Here is a 19,827-nt window from a genome sequence, read left to right on the forward strand (position 1 = left end):
CTTCCTCTATACCATCTTATCTGTTCTCTCTTTCTGAAATTCTTCTTTGTTGTATGTTGGACCTCCAGAAGTGATTGTCTCATTTTCCTATTTTTTCACTTCCATTTTCCCTTCTCTTTTTTGCTCTACTTTTTATCATTTTACTAACTCTTTAATTTTGGGTAATCATATATGTAATTTCTAAGAGCTCTTTCCTTCCCTGATTATTCTTTTCTAAAATATGTTGCTTTTATTTCATGGATGTAATATTTTCTCTTTAAGGACATTAATTATGGTTCATTGGAAGTTTTCTTCTGTTCCTAGCATTGTCTCTTTCTTTCAAATTCTTCTTTGTTTTTGACCGATTCTTTCATGGTAAAATGTTGTTATCCATTTATATTTAAGAGTGAGGTTCTAAAAAGTTTATTGAGAGTTCTGTGTGTGTGGGTGAGGCCTTGCCTCTGGGGTAGTTTACTTTCTCCAGAGAAGAGTCCTTCAGTCTTCTGCCTGCATGTATGATCCTGGCCGATAGCATCCAGAACAGTGTGGGAAAGAATGTTGGAGAGGGTTTCTCTATTCAGTGGTTTTTATTTAATCCTCCCTTCCCATTTTCAGTTTGGCATCTTACTCTTTGCCTCCTCCGTTCCTGTTGACCCAAGTCTAGAGTTCTCTTATTCAGTTTTCCCAGAGAATATGCTTCCAGTACCCTAGGGGTGGGGGATTGATCACTTGAATATGCTGTGAAGTGTTATGAACTTGGAGAGTCTAATTGTTTCTTATACAGACTCCTTCTGTTTTCAGGTCCCCTCTACCCTGTCTGCTGAAGTACATGATACTTAACTGAGCCTTTCTGGGGTTCTATGGTTGAATGCCTGCCTTCTCACTAGTTACTCTCCACAAGTAATTAGATTTACCTTTCCATTCCTCTAAGTAATTTATTTTACTTACCCATCTGCTTTCCCACTCTCTATATATTCTACTTCAAGTGTCAATGAAAATAAAGTTTGTTTGTTTATTTATTTTTTCTCCTTGTGATTTTCAGGCAACGAGAGAAGTAAAAACATCTTAATCTCACTTTTAAAGGTAAGAAAATGTATCCTTGAAATGGACACCAAGGTGTCTTACACAGCCACAGTCAGCCTCCTTTCCTCATGCCTCTTGCATTTTCATGGGGGCAGTAGAAGACAGCTAGTTCAGGATACAAGGGAAAGAACAGGGGCAGTCTCTGTGCTGACGTGTTCCTAAACATAGTGAGAATATGTGTCCAGCGTTGGACAAAACCCATCTCTCTTTCTCTCTCTCATTTTTTAAACCGTCAAGTTCAGAGGAAATTATATCCCAGGTTTGCACGTACCCTGCAATATATAACTGATTCTGTTTAGGATGATTCTTGTAAATAAAGTGAATAGGGCAAGCAAAGTGATTTTTTCAGATGAATTAGCATTTTTAGATGCCCGGGTGAGCTTGCTTTAAGAGTAGTAAATCCTTGCGTAACGTGTAGATGGAATTTTTAAGGAAACGATTTTCCTTAAAATATGCCTCATTCATGGAGGTACAGAAGAAACACACAGTAGCCATTCTCTTTCATAACAAAATTCCAACCTGGGATTTATCTTTGGTTCTAAAGCAGAGTGTGCCTTAATAGAATGTGCATTTGTACCACATGAGAGAAGACCTCCCTCAGGCAGACACTTCCCAGTGACTGTCCTAAGTGGATGCTGCAGTCAAGGGTGTCCCACATGAATTTCTCATATGAATATTGAATAGCAGTCTCCTATCTGTGGTGGGGGTGGAGATTCTTTATTCTGAATAATCTTAAAACAGTTTGTAATATGAAGCCAGCAGACCATATTACAGCTCCTAAGCACTTTCACATTTATCTGGAACACAAAATATGAACATTAAAATAGACCTCACTGTCTTAATTTACTTCTTATTTCTATACACATGGTTCTCAGTTCACGTCTCATATTTGTTTCTTTCTATCTTGAAAGGCCATTTAGGTATTTTGAAAACTCTGAGTTAAGAGAAAGGATTAGGATCTTATATATCTCTAAGTAAAATATTTTCTTTAATGTCTATAAACAAAATCCCACATTCTGGCAGCAAAAGTAAAGAGGATGGAGGCAGGAAAGGATGGGGAAAGGGAGAAGAGAAATCCCTTTCTTGGGAAAGTTGTTTTGTGCATGGGGCAGAGAATGAGGATGGAATGGATATTTGGCTGATTCCCACCCTGGGACAAGCACTCCTTTCTTCACTTTGCTGCATTACATCGTATCATGAAGTCCACAGAGGAGTCCTGCAAAGCAGGTATTGGTATCCCCAAACTGTAGTTGAGAAAACTTAGGCTAGGTATTTTAAGGAAACTGCCTATAGTAATTCAGTTAGTGAATAACCCTTCTATATAAATAGTAAAAACAAGCAAAGCAACAACAACAACAATAACACTAGTCAGATTTCCCTAAAACTAATTATCAGAGCTTGGAGGAGCAACTTGGATAATTTAAACCATATTACTCAATGAATACCTTAACTGCTTAGTGCAAATACTATATTTACACACTCTCTAGTATATAGGAAAATGGAGATGCTGATGTCATTGAGATTGACAATGAATGTTTTCTTGACTAAATGTCCACTTCATTACTGAGCACAACTTTTTAAAAAATTCCAAACCCATGTAGAGTTTGCTATATATTTACAGTCCTACAGCGTTAGGATCTTGCTGTCATGGAAGAATCTTGAAACCTGAACAGACTTAATTTTCCAAGAATTTCCAAAAGTGAGAAAAAATTGCTGGGCCATCGTCAGGACATCTGGATTCAACTGTGACTCTTACATTTAATAGCTACATGATTATTATAAATTGTTTGACCTCTTTGGGTCTTGGCTTTCTTATCTGTGTGATGAAGACATTGAAATATGAGATCTGTTTCAACTCTTATACTATTAGAGTACATCCTTCCTGCTGGAGAACTTTCCATCAGAAAGAGTCCATGAATGGTAAATTGGGGAGTCCTTAACTTTCTGAAGATGTATTTATTTTGCCTTCGCTCTTGAATGATCGTTTGGATAAGTATAGTATTCTATATTCAAAAGTATTTTTCTTTAGAACTTTGAGGCTATTAATTTGTCTCCCTCCATCCAGTATTACTGATGTCTGACTTCAATTTATTTAACAAACAATTATATAAAACATACTATGTGCAGACGTTGTTCTAAGTGCTTTCCAAATATTAACTCATTTATTCCTTTAACCACCCTATGAGAGAGGCAATATTATTACCCGGTTTTACAAGTGAGGAAAAGAAAGAACCACGAGGATAAATAGCTTCTCTGAAGTCACACAGTTTGCAAGTGGTAGAACCAGGACTCAAATCCATGCATTTTAGCTCTTAACCAGTGTGCTCTGCTGGCTCATTTATGTTCCTTTGTACATAATCTGTTTTATTTTTTGTGAAAGGTTTTAGAATCTTCTCTTTTTCTGTGGCATTCTAAAATTTCACCATGATGTGAATAGGTCTATATGTGCATGTGGGTGTGTTTTATCTTTTTTTTTTTTTTTAATTTTTTGTTTATTGCAGTAACATTGGTTTATAACATTGTAAAAATTTCAGGTGTTCATCATTGTACTTCTATTTCTGCATAGATTACATCATGTTCACCACCAAAATACTAATTACAACCCATCACCACACACATGTGCCGAATTATCCCTTTCACCCTCCTCCCTCGATTCCTCAAAAAATCAAGGATAGAACTACCATATGATCCAGCTATCCCACTGCTGGGTATTTATCCAAAGAACTTGAAAACACCAATTTGCAGAGGTACATGCACCCAGGTGTGTTTTATCTTTATTCTCCTTGATACTTGCTAAGCTCTTTCAATTGGGTAGACTTAACGTCATTTTTTTCAATTTTTGGAAATTTTCTGTATACAGTCATGTATTTACTCTTCTACATTCTCTTTATCTTCTTTTCCTGAGCTCCTTTTAATCAGCTGATGAAACCTTTGGATCTTTTGGCCCTGTCTCTTCCTTTTGTTTTCATACTCTTACATCTTTAACTCATTTCTGCTGCATTCTGGTAAGATTCCTCCACTTAAATTTCCAGCTCATTACTTATTCTTCTGCCAAGTGCATTTTGCTTTGTAGAACATCTGCTGAATTTCTTCAACAATCTAATTTTTAATATCCTGTAATTGATTATTTCACATGCACGTTCAAGTGTGTGTATACATGTAAACATACACGTGCACTATTTTTTTTGCATATTTTTGAGAAAATTAATTGAAACCAATCTACTGTCCTGCTCTACTAATTCTATGAATTATGCTTTCTTAGGTAACATTTCCTCCACTTGTTGAGGTTACTTGCTCTCACAGTGTTGGGTTTCACCAAATGTTTGGTGATTTTTGTTTGAGAGCACATTTTTGTACTGAAATAACATGTCAGTAGAGTATCTTCTAATAACCACGCTGGAAAAAGTAAGAAGATCCTTTGATACTTAAAAGCTGGGAAACATTTCCTGAACGATACAGGGCCCACAAGATCATACTGAAAGTGAAACGCAGCTCCAAAAATACGCACAGAAGAACACAGCTGCAAAAAGTGAGAGTGGCAGGCACTAGGAGGGCTCCTCCTGCAGTGGGAACAAGAGATATTCCAGGGAAAATAGGGAGGCGAATTTCCTCCCTGGGGTTCTCTCCTTCCCTGGAATCTTAGGATGACATTTTAATGATGATATCAGCCCTGTCTGGTATCTTGCCCTTGGACCCTGACTTAGTTCTTTTTTTTTTTTTTTTTTTTTTGTGAGGCGATCAGCCCTGTGCTAACATCTGCCAATCCTCCTTTTTTTATGCTGAGGAAGACTGGCCCTGGGCTAACATCTTCCTCCACTTTATATGGGACGCGGCCACAGCATGGCTTACCAAGCAGTGCGTCGGTGCACGCCTGGGATCCAATCCGGCAAATCCCGGGCCGCCACAGCAGAGCTTGCGCACCTAACCGCTTGCACCACCAAGCCGGCCCTCCTGACTTAGTTCTTGATAATATTTATTGCTTCTTCTCTCCAAAGTTTCTGTTTCAAATCTCAGTTGCTCTTCTTGGTGCTTGCCCCACACCTCTCAGCCCATACCCTCAATGACATGCACTTCGCTATGTGATAATTTTTAGGGCAGCGGCTGTATAATCAGAAGCATGTGACAGCGAGGAGAGAGAATTGAGCTGAGACCCACAAGACCTAGTTCTTAGTCTCAGGACTGAATTGAATTTGTTAGGCTTTGAGTTTCTGATTTCTTTTTTTGCACTGAATGTAATAAATATACTTGGAAGATGAGGGTTTATATATATTTTATGTTCAGAAATTTTGAAAAATGTAATTGTATGTTGTCAAAGTTCCCTACTTCATTCCAGCAATGTGAGACTTAAAATATATGTTCTGCTCAAACAGAACATTAATATCTTTAACCCAACATATATAATGAGATAAATGTAAGTGTGAAACTAGAAAAAAAATGAGTTGTGCATCAAAATTAATTACAGCTTCTTTAGAAATGTGTCAGTTAAACTGTCAAATTATCACTAAGGATTAATCACATCTGAGCTAAAAATTGCTAAAGAAAATCTTGGCATTACAAGTAAAGTTATGAAGATAATAAGATAATAGTTTTTAAAGGGAAAAGTCACTCCAACTCCAGATTTTGAATTTACAAACTGAACAGATTCAGGTCAAGTCCTCTGAAGGGAATGATGAAAGGAATGGTGAGCTTGGGGAGAATCTGGCAGCGGGGGGAATGCAGAGGCCTGAAGTCTTTTACAAAAGAATCTGCCCCTGACTTAATGGAGTTTATTTCTGCTTCACTTTCCAGCAGGAAAGAAGCTTCCTTGGAATGTTATACCAGGAAAGGTGGTCCTGAAGAGCACTGGACACACATTCAGGAGTGGGATTCTAGTCCTTACTCCTTCACATGCTTGGAGAGGGAGCCTGAGTGCATCCTACCATCTTGGGATTTATGTTACCTTAATCATAGAATGAGAAGACAGGGCTGTGTGACTTTCCTTCTAGGCGTGAGATTCTAGAATTGAAAAGTCCAGGATTACCAAATGGAAGCATACTTAAACATTTTAGAGGATTTACGGGATCAACTTTTTCCTTTTAGTTTAAGTGAAATTACAAATGAAAGAAGTCATATCCAGATTTCAGAAAAGCAAAAATTATTTCAACTCACCTTCCACAGCTCTGTCAATGTGCTGTGTCATATTTCAATTCCCAGATCATTTTTGGCAACCCCTAGGAGAGAGGATTAAAAATTTCCCTCTAATCTAACACTGAGGGAGAAAGTAGAATTTAAGCCTTCAATTATTAGAAACCCTATTCAAACTTGATTATATGTAGAGTGGTATGCTATATCAAGGATGAAGGTGACTGCATGCTTTGGGTGATAATGATGACTATTCTTTCTTTCCACTGTTTTTAGGTCTCTCTCATGTCTCCACACTGATAATTCTTCTCAGTCTTCCCCAAGACATATCTTTCCACCTCACCTCACCTTCATTTAAATCTACCTCCCTTTCTGACAGATCCCAAATTTCCAACAAACACGTTTTGCCAGGATCAAAGGCAAATACATTTCCATACCAGTCAAGCCCCGCTCAGTGAACTTCATAGTGTATCCAAGTTGTTTAGATGGAGTGGAGTTCTATAATGAGCATATTGCTGGAGAGCTCACTCTTGTTGTGCAAAAGCTGCAGGAGACGGTGAGCTGACAGCTGTATAACTCTCATTGAAATGGCACGTTTTAAAGAGTGCTTTGAAGCTAATAGAAGGAACGAAGAAACAGTACACACGTGCTGCCTCTCCACATTTCACCTCAAAACGTTAGATACTATTATTTAGTTGAGTTAGCAAGGAAAGAGAGAGAGAGAGAGAAGTATCTAATGGGAGAGATTTGAATATTCTGTGTGTTAAAAGAAGAGGGAGATTAGAGGGTCCTGAGACTCTGCTATGAGGACTATAGCTCTAACATAGCTTCCTAGCTTTCTTTCTATCTCCTTTCCTCCTACCCCTGTGAAATGCAATAAGCACACAGTTGGGCTCTTTTTTTTTCGTAATAGGTTTAACTGCAAATGGTTAACAAACATATGAAAAGAGAATCAACTTCAATTTACCATTTCACTAACCAGGTTGGCACAGATTTTTAAAAATGTTACCCAGTGTGCATGAGGTACAAGAAAGAGGCATTTTTCATACAGTGCTAGTGGAATTCCAAATTGTTATAACCTTTCTGAAGGGCAGTTTTACAGTTTATGTCAAAAGCCTTAAAAATACTCGTACACCTTGACTCAGCAATTGTACTTAAATAAAAGTGTAAATGTGTGCAAAGATTTAACTTTAAAGATGCTTATCACAGTATTGTTTATAAAATTTAAGCACTTGAAAGAACTGAATGTTTAGCAAAAGGGGAGTGGTTAAGTAAAAGTATCCCATCTGCAAAAGGAAATGCTTTGCTGCCATTAAAATGATGCGACGATGAAGGGTTTCTGTTGACATTGAAAATATTCATGATACATGTTTAAGTTTAAATACAGCATAAGATGCCACTTTGTAAAAAATTGGAGAGATGTGCGTTAAAAACATTGGACGGATAATACGTAAAAATATTAACAATGGTTATATTTGATGATAGGCTTATAAGAGGTATTTACTGGGTTTTTTTGTATCTTTATTTTCTAAATTTCTAAAATAAATGAATTAATTCAGCAATAAAATAAACTGTTTTATAAAAGAAAGATTGAGCTGGGCAGGAATATAGGATAAATCAGAGAGGACAGAGACAAGGGAATACAGTTAAGAAGATGTTTCAAAATCACAGCATATGATGGCCTGAGCTAGTCTGCAAGTAGGGAGGAAGGGAGGATGTGAGAGACATTTTTGAAAGGTAGAATCAACAATACTTGATGACAACAAGAAATGGTAATGAGGAATGGTGACTTTATGATATGTGTGTTTATATGTGTGTGTACTATTGTGAGAAACAACAGTTTGATGTATCAGTTTGAGCTGGTAGAGAGTATCTAAGGAGATGGCCTACAAATGGTGGAAGAAATGGGACTGGTGTCAGGTTCACTGTCAAGGGAGGAGGGGGATTTATTTTATCAGCACGGCTGGAACAATAAGAGTTAATTAACAAAGGAAAAGTCCGTAGTTATTAAAGATATGTGCATAGTGTGGAGACGAAGAAGGACCAGTAAAGGAAATAGAGGACTGTCTACAGACATAGAAGAAGACAAACTAAATAATCTAGCACAGTGGAAAGCTAGGGGAGGGGATCATAAGAAAAATGAGGTGGAAAACAGAATACATTATTTCACAAGGATCAAGGAAAGTGATGACAGAGAAAAGGCCACTGAATTTGAGAAAGGACTCTTATTAGAGTCATTAGAGGAGAAATAATCCATTTCTGGAGATTGGTAGGAATAGGAATCAAATTGTAGAGAATCATTCACTCAAAAACTGTTTCAGCAAAAGAAAGGAGAGAAGGAGGGAGATCTTTAGAAGGGAGAGCAGAGCCAGATAAAGCAGAATTCTCCAAGGTGGGGGAGACCTGCGTATCTTTGAAGGAAAGGATCCTGCAAAGAGAGGCTGGAAATAATGAGTGAGGGTAAATTGGGAACAAGGTTCCTGAAGGGGAGGGAATATTTGGGCTGCAGAGCACAGATTTCACAGTTCAAATGATAGTAAACAGACCATCTCTTTCTCTCAGAGATTAAGAAAGAGAAGAGAATGAATGTAGACAACCACAAATGTTGAGGGATGAAAACAATGGGTGAATTAGTGCAACTTGGATATCCTCAAAGTAGGATTTCAGATCCTTTATGTTCCTGTAGTAGAGTCCTGAAATGTGGGCCCAGGAAAGCAAAAGGGGCTTAGAATGTTAAATTTGGGAAGTAGGGGAGAAAGAAGAGATGAATAAAATTTTTACCAAGCATCACAGTTAGGAGAGAGTGGCTGGTGTTTGACTTCATTTTAATCCTGTGCAGCATAAGTGGACTTAGTCTGTCTGTATCCAGTTTGTGAGGGAGGAAATCTGAAAATCTGAGGTGGCCAAGGGCCATGTTAAAATAGCTGACCAAAGAGTCAAGGCTAACTGTTGCCAGAAGGGGTATCATGAAGTTGGTGAAGTAAGATAAGCTGATGGTGAGTCAAATGAGTGGAGGTGTGGGAGGGGCATAGGATGGAGGAGCTGGAAAGAGAGGTTTGGTGGGAATGGGGAAGTAGGAAAGGTGAGAAGGCTGTGGTCAAAGATAGCACTAATTTAATAACTGGAGGATGGAGCAGTGGAAAGGAATGTGCCTGGTGGGGTGCATAGGTGGGCAGAGATGTAGAAGGGCTGATTTGAACAGAAAGTGGATATGAAACTTCTACTCAAAGTGAGGGAAGGGAGGTGAGGGATTGAAGGGTCACGGAAGTGAATGTGGAAGTAGACATGAATGCTGGTATCAGGGGTCTATCTCAGGGAATATTAGACCTCATGAGGACAAAACTCTCTGTCTACAGGTCCATACGAATAGGAGTCGTGTAGCTTAATGATAATAAGCAGGGGCTTCCCCACCTCCATAATGTCTCGGTCATATAACCTGGTGGACATTAAGAAACCCCTCTAAACCTCAGACCTTTCATCTGCAAAATAATACTACTGATCTCCTATTGGTATTGGGAAGGTTGAATGAGATAATATAAGTAAAGTATCTGGTATAAACGGCAACTATGATGGTAGTGATGATGATGATGATGGTAATGGTGAAAGTTTTGTGATGAGTCCCCGATATTGACACCATTGAAGACTCTTGGTAGAGAATCCGAGTCATTTAGGAATTCTAGGATGTGGGCCTGATTATCTTATTCCTCAGCCACTTATGAAAAAGGTGGCCTTAGCACAGGTATGAGTGGTGGTGTGAATGGGGTGTAGAGGGAGCTGTCCATTGTCCTGAGATAATCTTGGCTTGAACTCTAATCACTCTTCAATTACTCTCTGTCTCATTTCCCACCGCTTCTTCAACACGACTAAACTTAAACCTGGCTGAGGATATTCTGCCCCCATTATGTCTTCAAAATATGGCTTGTCCAACTTGCTCTGTGAGTTTATCTCTAAACTGTTGTCTTTGTTCTGGCCTTAATCCATGAGAAATTTTGAATGCACCCCTCACTACTTCTTTTTTTCTTTTTTTTTTAGTTTTTAAAGATAAATACTGCAATAATAATTAATGAAAATATTAGTAATCTTGAATATTTTAGAAGTTTCTATGTTCACTATTCTCTATTTTAGAAAAGCAAGGAGGTGTATAAGATATTATAGCCCTTTTTGTTTCATTAAAATAGTTGAAATAAATGATTTGATACTGAAATTATTATGATTCAGTAATTTTTAAAATTGCTTAATAATTATAGTTAGAAAAGTGTGGTACCTGTGTACTTGTATATTAGGCTCTTATTTTTAGTATTACTGTCTAATTTATTATCTTAAGTAATATCACCCATATTTTGTGAAAATTACCTGGAGCAGCAACCCAGGTAAGAAATACAAATTCTGTGCCACTCACACATAAATATAAATTTAAACACCTTTCTTCTAATAATCATTATTGCTTGGTAGTATTAGATGATGAATATCACACCTCAAAACACATGAGTATTTTCAAGAGTTAAAGTGTAAAGACAAGAAATAAAATTGCTTGCAGTTTTGCTCATTCACCCATGTGATTCTGGCTCCTATATACACATAATTTATCAATAGCCATGGTGTGTATCTGCATATGTTGAGGGAGCTTAATCATACGTGGGTCTTGGCATTAGGTTTGAGGCTATAAGAAAAAAGGAAGAGTACTGGATGCTACTAAGTGTTGGCATGACTGGACAGGAGATGAAGATCAGAATCAGATGGAAAAGCTTCTCAGCATTGAGATCAGGCTGATTTATTAGATGGGGGAAACAACAAAGACCGGACTTTCTCTCCCCTTCCCTTTCTCTCTCCCCCAACATATTGGAAAAATTATTTGCATAACTAAATAGCTGAGATCAGCTAATGTCCACAGAAATGAATAAAAATGTAGACATTAATGGCTTATTCCTTTATATTCACTTTGATCCACAACTCTCCTTATCAGTTTCCTTAATTAATACTTTCTTCTGATTAGAGACATCACAGAAAAGTATCTGAGACCTGCTTCCTGATGTGAAATGAGACACTTTAAAATATGTGGGAACATAAATATAATTTGTGAGTTGATTACCTCACTCTGATGGAGCTGGCTCTATACTCTCAAGAGCATTATTGAAAAATGAGGACTTAAATGTGTCCATGACTCCAAAAGTCCATGATTCAAGCACAAGGGAAAGTTTGAAAGCCATTATTAGAATAAGGCATTTGTGAAAAATGACAACATATTTATTCTATGAATTTGAAATACTTTTGGGTTCACATAAAAGGAAAGTTTAGGAGTCACTGTTCAAACAAAAGCACCACTGATAAATGAAAATATAGCCACTTAAAATCTTTTTGGTTCAAAGTCAATGAAAGTTTGCTATCTCCCTCCGAATTTGTGTGAAATTCCTGGAACTGAAAGAAAGTTATTAAAGAAATGAAAACATATCTAACTTATTCCTTGATGTTTCTATTCTGTCAACCCATTTGGGGTGTGTGTTGATTCTCTCTGGAACCTATACAAATGGAAATATATGTGTGCACCAATGTGCTTTGGGGTGATTTGAAGTCTTTTATTTTTTGAATTCCCATTACCGCACCACCCAAACATCCGTACTTACCTTTATCATGTCTGCTGCCTGTGTTTGGCTAACCCCTAACTGCTAACCATTTTCAACTGAAGTGCATCTGCTTGGTACTAAGCAGCTAGCTGAGAAGATTCTTCCCTCCCAATCAACACAACCATAGCATGAAATGAAGACACGGAATGAGGTAGAAAGAGAGAGGAAGAGCAGGGGAGGGGGCACTATTTCTATTAAAAGAAAAAAAAATCCTCTGCCTTCTTATGTGTTCTGGAAGGACTATTAATATTTCTTCCTCCTGCACTGGTAGGCTTCCCTTTCTCTCCCACCCTCACACCTCCCCATGCAGGCAAAGTCTTGAATCAGCAGATTCTGAGCTCGGAGCAGTAAAGAGCTATTGAGGGACAGACTCTGATAGCATTACGGCCAAACATGGAACCATTTTCTGTGGCGAATCGCTGAGTTCTACCTGGTTATCTCTTGCCTTGCACATCACTTCCAAATGACATGCTCTCAGTCTGGGCAAAAATGAGAGTTTTTTAAAGAACTGGGATTTCAATAATATGTGACGAAAGGATGAGATTACTTTCTGAGGTAGGGAAGGCAGGGAGGAATGAGGGAGGGAGAGGAAGAGGGAGAGGGAAAGAGATAGAATTGTGTCTCCCTTAGAGCGCTTGATTACGTGTATTTCTTAGTTCTTGCAACCAGTCTTTCTCTAACTCTAGAAAGTCAAAACGAATGTCATTTTAATTTCCTTTATTTGTCTTCTTTCTTTCTCCTGCTTCTCTCACTGGTGGCAACTGAATGTTGTAGATACTCTCTATACTCTTGAGTTATTTATAGGAATTACTGTAATTTGACTGCAACACAGTTAAGTAAGGTGGAGACTGATATTCTTATGCATTCCTCAAAACTTAGAGAGTGAAATAGGCAATGGAGGCCTTCGCGTAAATATATCCATCTGTATTGGGCAACTGGGAAATTTAGAAACCAGCAGTTTTTGAGCTGGTTATTAGTAGCTAGCTCTTCTGTCTGCTTACAAGAAGTGAAGGCAGTCCTACAGTTCCCTACACCCTCCACAGACTGCCATTTCATTCCCAGGGTTTCTAGAAGAATAATGGAAGCACATTTGAATGCTTCGTATCTGTAATTAGTCAACATTATTATGGTGTGAATTTCTCTTCATTTTAATCAGGAAACATGAAGAGATGATGAATAAAAGGAACATTTTTTGTGCACCCTTGTGAGATTTTAAAAAAAACAAACATGAAAAAGACAGTCTTTGACCATAGAAGGTGTGTAGTTGCTTCCACATATTTCCTGCAGGAGACGATACATTTTCACTTGAATTTGACAGTGACATTTATTTCTCTCAGTTAGGGGTATAGTCTTATGGCCTGAGATGGGGCCTGCAGGGTCTGAACTCAGGATCTTCCTAAGGTCCTTCACAGCTGCAGTGAGGAACATAGGGACAAGTAGTGAAAAGGATTCCTAAGGCCTCTCCAAGAGCCTTCAACAGGCTCATATCCTAGGAGATGTGTACGACAATAATAAAAGGACCCAATAGAAGGATGAATTAGAAACAGGAGCAGAACCCTATCAAAAAGCATCTCAGAGAAGAAAGCTCAGAATGGGCCTCACCCTTTAACTCTTAACAAATTTTGAGTAACGTGCATCGCTTAGGGTTGCTAGTGCAATGTTCACATATTGACGGAGAGAAGGAAAATCTATTTTCCTAAGTATATATATGCATACTGATTGGACAATAATTCAAAGTAAGTACAGTAAAATGTAAATGTTTTACTTCACCAGATTCCTCACGTCCACCCCCAATCTAACATCTTTTCCTAGAAAAAACTGCAGATTTCTATGTATATCCTTTCAAATCATTTTCTAGAAATTTACTACACAGTCACAGAGAATATTTTTTCTTTGTTTTTTCACTTACATGGATTACACTTGGCATGTTGTTGCATGGCTTGCTTTTTCCACTTAACAATCTATCTTAAAGAACTTTTCGTGTCAGGAAAGAATGAATGAGATACACCTTATGCTTTTCAAAGCATGCAAGATATTTCTTAATATAGGTGTACATAATTTATTTAAGACTTCCTTAAAGCTGCCCACTTATGTCATATGAACTTTTGCTCATAAAAACAAATGTTGCAATATCCTTTTCATAGATATTTGTGCTAACATGATTTTCACCTTTTTATTTTGAAATAATTTCAAGCATACAGAAAAGTATAAGAATAGTGCAAAGAGCTCCTACAGGTCCATCAAACCTGAACACTTTGCCACATTCTCTCTTTCCATGTATATTATGCACACATAATATTATTATGCTATTTTTTTTCTGAACCATTTGAGAATAAGTTGAAATCATCACACCATTTCCTTCCCAAATTCTTCAGTGTGCATTTCCTAAGGACATGTGTATTCTCTTAGATAGTTGTAGTACAATTTCCAAATTAAGAAAATTTAACATTGATACAATACTGTTATCTAAATCATACTACTATGACCTAATTTACAGTTTCACCAATTGTCCTAATGACGCCCTGTACACCAATTTTATTTTCTGGTCCAGATTCAAATTCGGGATCATGTATTATTACAATTAGGTGTCATCTTTCTCTCTCTCTTTTTACTTCATTCAGCTTTATTGAGGTATAATTGACATACAATAAACTGCACATATTTAAAATGTACACTTTGATGAGTTTTGACATATGTGTATAAATCTAGGAAACTATCACCACAATTAAGATAATGAACATATTCATCTCTCCCGATAATTTCTTTGTACCCTTTTGTAATTGCTTTTCTCTCCTTTCCCTTCCTCCAGGTCCAACTCCAGGCAAAAATTGCTCTGCTTCCTGTTACTATAAACTAGTTTGCATTTTCTACAACTTTACATAAATATAAAAATATACTATGTACTCTTTTATGGGGGCCTGACTTTTTCATTCAGACTAGTTAGAGAGTACCCATGTTGTTGCATCTATCAATAGTTCATTCCTTTTTAATGCTGAGTAGGATTCCATTGTATGGATATACCACAGTTTGTTCATTTACCTGTTGAAGGACATTTGGATAGTTTCCAATGTGGGGACATTACAAATAAAGCTGCTATGAATCTTCACATACAAGTCTTTGTGTGGACACGTGCTTTCATTTCTCTTGGGTAAACACCTAGGAATAAAATGATGGGTCATGGGGTACCTACTTGTCTAACTTCTTAAGACACTGCCAAACTCTTTTCCAAAATGGTTGTACCATTTTACATTTCCACCAGCAGTGTATGAGAATTCCAGTAGCTCCACATCATAGCCAACTCTTGGTCTGATCAGTCTTTTTAATTTTAGGCATTGTAATAGGTATGAAGTGTTATCTCATTATGGTTTGAATCTTCACTTCCTTAATGACTAATGATTCTAAGCATCTTTTCGTGTGCTTATTTGCCATTCGTGCATCTTCCTAGGTTCAGTGCCTGTTCAGATCTATAGCTTATGTTTTCGTTGGACATTTATGTTTCTTTTGTGTGAGTTGGATGATCATTTTTAATAGATTGATTATCTATTTTCTTATTGACTTGTAGGAATATTTTAATGTGTTATCAACAGTAATCCTTGTTCTGCTACTTGCATTTCATGTATTGTTTTCTGCTCTGCTACTTATATTTTATCTCTTTATATACAGAAACTTTTGATCTTTGTGTGACCAGATTTGTTCTGCTTTCCTTTAGGTTTGTGGAATTTTCTTCATATGTATAAAAGCCTTCTCAATCCCAGAAGTTAAAATATGTCCGTCTATATTTTCTTCTTGTACTTTTCCAATTTAAAAACATTAAACCGTCACTAGTATGTTTTCATATAAGATTTAAGGTCTTGTCATTTTCCTAAAGGCAACATATTTTTTATATTTCCAGTTATAGATAAATTTTATGTTCTAGAACTTAAAAAAACTTAACTATGGGAACTTAGAACCACCACTTAGAGTTTTCAGAAATTATCAAAAATGGCAGATGACTAGGAGATTGGAACCATGCCTTAAAAATGATGACATCAAAGTAACCTACATCTGAGGGAGTATCAGCAGGAGAATCAGAACCTTGGCAAACTAAATGATAAGATACATTAATCAGGATGTTTTTGGACTAACATCGGCTTAAATAAAAATGAGGTTATTTTTCTCACATAACAAGAAGTCCAGAGATGGGCAGTTACCAGCACATATTCATCAGCATAACCTGCCATCAAGGCCCAGGCTCTTTGTGCATGTCTGCCCCTCCATCCTTAGCACCCTTGTGCCTAGTGCTTCATGGTTGTGAGATGACTACCACGGCTTCAGGCATCACATTGGAGTTAAAGGTGGGAAGAAAGGAGAAAGTGGACAATGTAGGTGGGTACATCTCTTTATCAAAAAATCAGAAGTCCCCAAGTGAACTTTCTTTGTGTCGTCTTGGCCAGAACTTGGCCACTTGTCTATTCCTAGAGTCAAGGGAGGCTGGGAAAGTGAACATTTGGTGTTCTGGCACTATAGTGGGAGGCAGCAAGGAAGAAAGTATGAGAGAGATTGGACTTGGCTGCTGGGTTAGCCAACACATTGAGTTTGCCACATTTGACACGTTTGAAGAGACGCATCTGTTCAGTGTGGAGAAATATTTTAAGAAAGAAATTCTATATGTGCCTTTTAATATTTAAAGGATTGTCATGTGGAAAAGTGAGTATTTTATATTGCCAAATTGGTCTAAGATGTGGAATTTTATAAAGGGGCTAATTTCAGCTGAATGTAAGGAAGAGAAGGGGGTCTGGTTGCCTTGTGAGGTCGCAGTTTTCTGCATTTATCTATTTGTTCTGTTTTTCAATATTACTTGTTGAACTTTGTGAGTTTGGGATAGTTATCCCCTTCATCTAGATGAGAAAACCAAGGTCAGAGACTTTAACATCTTGCCCAAGGTCACACAGTTAGTAAGGGTCAGACTGGGATTTGAACACAGGCTGCCTGGCTCCAGAGTCCATGTTCTCACCACTTTACCAAACTGCCCTGGGAGAGGTTGGATCAGACCACTTTTCATGTCCCTTCACGACACTCTTAAAATTAGGTCCCTCTTACTTAAGCATTAGGTACATGTCCCACTAAACCATACTTTATATTTATCATCATTTCACAAATTACTTTCATTATTCAGCTCAAGAGAGAAAACTTTACTTTCAGCTCTTCTTGGCAGATGTTGAAGTTAGTGTATTCCTCTGTGTTATTGTTTCAGGGTCTCATATGTGCTTAACATCAAAACTCCTTGACCTACCTCCTCATCACTTGGCAGTAGAAAGCGCTCATTTATTTCCTTTACTTCCTCTTGAAAGCTCCTTTTTGAACAATCGTTGTCTCTTGTATAGGGAGCTGAACAAAACCATTCAGAACCAGGATGTTTAGTAGTTTCTTCACAGGAGGGAGAAAAAGGCAGACCCGGAATAAAGGTTTTGGTGGATGCCATGCATACTTCCGCCTGAGATAAGAGTGCTGAGTCCTTCATAGTCCTGCATCTTCAAACCAGGGCTGTAGGATTGCTCCCAGGTATCTGCATCAAAGAGACCGCCTGCAAATCACTTCACTTATAAAACTTCCCCTAAAGAGATGCAATCAGGAGGATTACAGACTCGGGATTGATTTGCAGCTTCTTCTTCAGGTTCGTGAAATGTTGCAAATCCTGCGTTTCCTACAGTCTGTTGAAATGAGTTCTGCGTCTCCTCTGCCCATGGGAGAACAGGGCAGCACAAAGGCCAGAGACAGTGCCTGGGGTGAGGATCTGGGCGGCAGCCTAGAGGACACGCAAAGTAGATCAATTGTGGCAAGCAGGCCAGTGCTGGTGCATCTGGAAAGAGGGTTGGGGATTCTCTAGCATCAGAGGGCTAGAGAAGCTCGGCCACGGGACAGGGGCAAGGCCATCCCAGGAGACTGTGGTGCTAGATGGCGGGAGTCAGTCACAGCAGAGCAGTCTAGACCTCAAGGGCTGGAATGGGCTTCTGAGAGAAGCAAAGCGTTTAAGGCCAGAGAATCGACTTCAGTTTTGGCCTCATTTAGCAAGAGCAGCTTCCTGCGAGATTTAGAGTGTGGAGAGATGGGCCTCCCCGATGTCGACCAGTATATCCCCTCCTCTCTCAGTTTGCCAACCCCGTTTGCATTGATTTCCATTTCCTCTCAGTGCTGCTTTTTGGGGAATGAATCTTCCAAGTTTGTTATCTGCTGTGTGATCTGCTTTTTTTTTTATTTGTTCCAAACTCTCCTTTTTCAAGTTTCACAAGTGCCTCCTTATCCCAACAGTTGGGAGGAGGGTGTCTGGCAGGGGCAAGGACTAGTAGTGCCGATGCATCCACTAGTGGATGTGAGCCAGACAGCCCACGTTTGTGGTTAGTACTCTCAGTTTCCTAACCTGGAAAGAAGTGAACAACAGCCCCCAGGCTGCTTTCAGGGTGCGGTGAAGTATTGGATCTGAACATGATTTGTATATGCTAAGCACCACACAGCTAGGCAGTCTGCTGTCTCTGTGGAAAACAACTGCCCTAAACAGGGCCAGCCTTTCGGCCCAGCAGCCCTGAGCCTTCATCCTGTGAAAGAGCCCATCTTTCACGCTCCTTCCTTGTGAACTGACTAGGTGTACAGGCGAGTTAGAAGGAAAGGATTTGGGTGCAAAGTCAGGAAGAGTGTTATTTTTATTTTTTTGTGTGTGTGTGCGTGAGGAAGATTAGCCCTGAGCTAACATCTGTCGCCAATCCTCCTCTTTTTGCTGAGGAAGACCGGCCCTGGACTAACATCTGTTCCCATCTTCCTCCACTTTATATGGGAGGCCGCCACAGCATGGCCCGACAAGCGGTGCGTCAGTGCATGCCCGGGATCCGAACCCCGGGCTGCCAGCAGTGGAGCTGGAGCTCTTAGCCGTTGCGCCACCGGGCCGGCCCCAGGAAGAGTGTTATTTTATTTGGAATATTTCTTAAATTGGAGCTCTTCCTTTGTTAGGAAAATTAGGCTTATTTATGCCCACAGGGATTGTTCACCCACCATTTTTCTCTCTCCTCACACCCTCTGAAACGTCTGTAGAATTTTTCTTCATCAGTATGTCTCTTTAATAACCATAATTACTAGATACTTAGCTGTTTGCTCCCTCTCTCAAATCACTGACAGAAATGTTAAATTAAACCACTATACCAACCAGGAACCAATCCCTGACACACTGTGTTTTTATACTTCTTCTGCCTAAAATAGTCTTCCTGGAGTTCATTTCCCCAATCTTAACTCAGTTAAAAAATATATTCTTGGTTAACCATTTTTAACGTTGTTACTAACATACATATCTGACACCAAGTATGGCAGTTTATTAATTGTTTGCCCATTCATAAGCCATATTCTCTTCCTCCTGGTAAGTTTTCTTTAAAAAAAAAAAAAAAATCTGGGGCTGGCCCGGTGGCGCAAGCAGTTAAGTGCACCCGCTCCGCTGCGGCGGCCCGGGGCTCGCCGGTTCGGATCCCGGGCGCGCACTGGTGCACTGCTTGGCAAGCCATGCTGTGGCAGCATCCCATATAAAGTGGAGGAAGATGGGCACGGATGTTAGCCCAGCGCCAGTTTTCCTCAGCAAAAAAAGAGGAGGATTGGCAGATGTTAGCACAGGGCTGATCTCCTCACCAAAAAAAAAAGTATCCAATGAGCCTCTATTTAATTATAGTTCCCTGTCCCATCAGAGGAGAGATGGGTCTCAATATATCCAGGATAGAGCCCATCTGTAATGACGCTGTAGGTACATACTATAACTAAAAATTGCTCTATTTCTTTTTTGAGTATTTTAGCCCCAAATTCTCCAAATTATCTGCATTTATTTTGGTACTTGAGCTTATTGTTCTGCTTCAAGATCCCTATTGCAGCACTCTTAATTCTTACTTGGCTTTCAAGGGATATTTTAGAAGAGGGATCTCCCTGAAAATCGAGACAAAGACTTTATCCAGCCTTTTGCTATCTCTTCCTCCTTTTGTTCAACTTTGGTGCCATTATTTTAAAGAGATTCCTT

The 19,827-nt window shown here is 38.7% G+C and overlaps 1 long non-coding RNA gene across 1 annotated transcript in view; it reads left to right on the forward strand.

The window, feature by feature from the left end:
- Positions 1-1,018: 1,018 nt before the first annotated feature.
- Positions 1,019-19,827, forward strand: part of LOC131412659 (uncharacterized) — a 120,060-nt gene continuing 101,251 nt past the window's right edge. The window contains exon 1 of the long non-coding RNA XR_009221822.1: positions 1,019-1,062. This is a non-coding gene — a long non-coding RNA (uncharacterized LOC131412659). The remainder of the gene's footprint in view (positions 1,063-19,827) is intronic.

This window comes from Diceros bicornis, chromosome 2 (genome assembly GCF_020826845.1).
Source record: "Diceros bicornis minor isolate mBicDic1 chromosome 2, mDicBic1.mat.cur, whole genome shotgun sequence".
Taxonomy (NCBI): domain Eukaryota; kingdom Metazoa; phylum Chordata; class Mammalia; order Perissodactyla; family Rhinocerotidae; genus Diceros; species Diceros bicornis.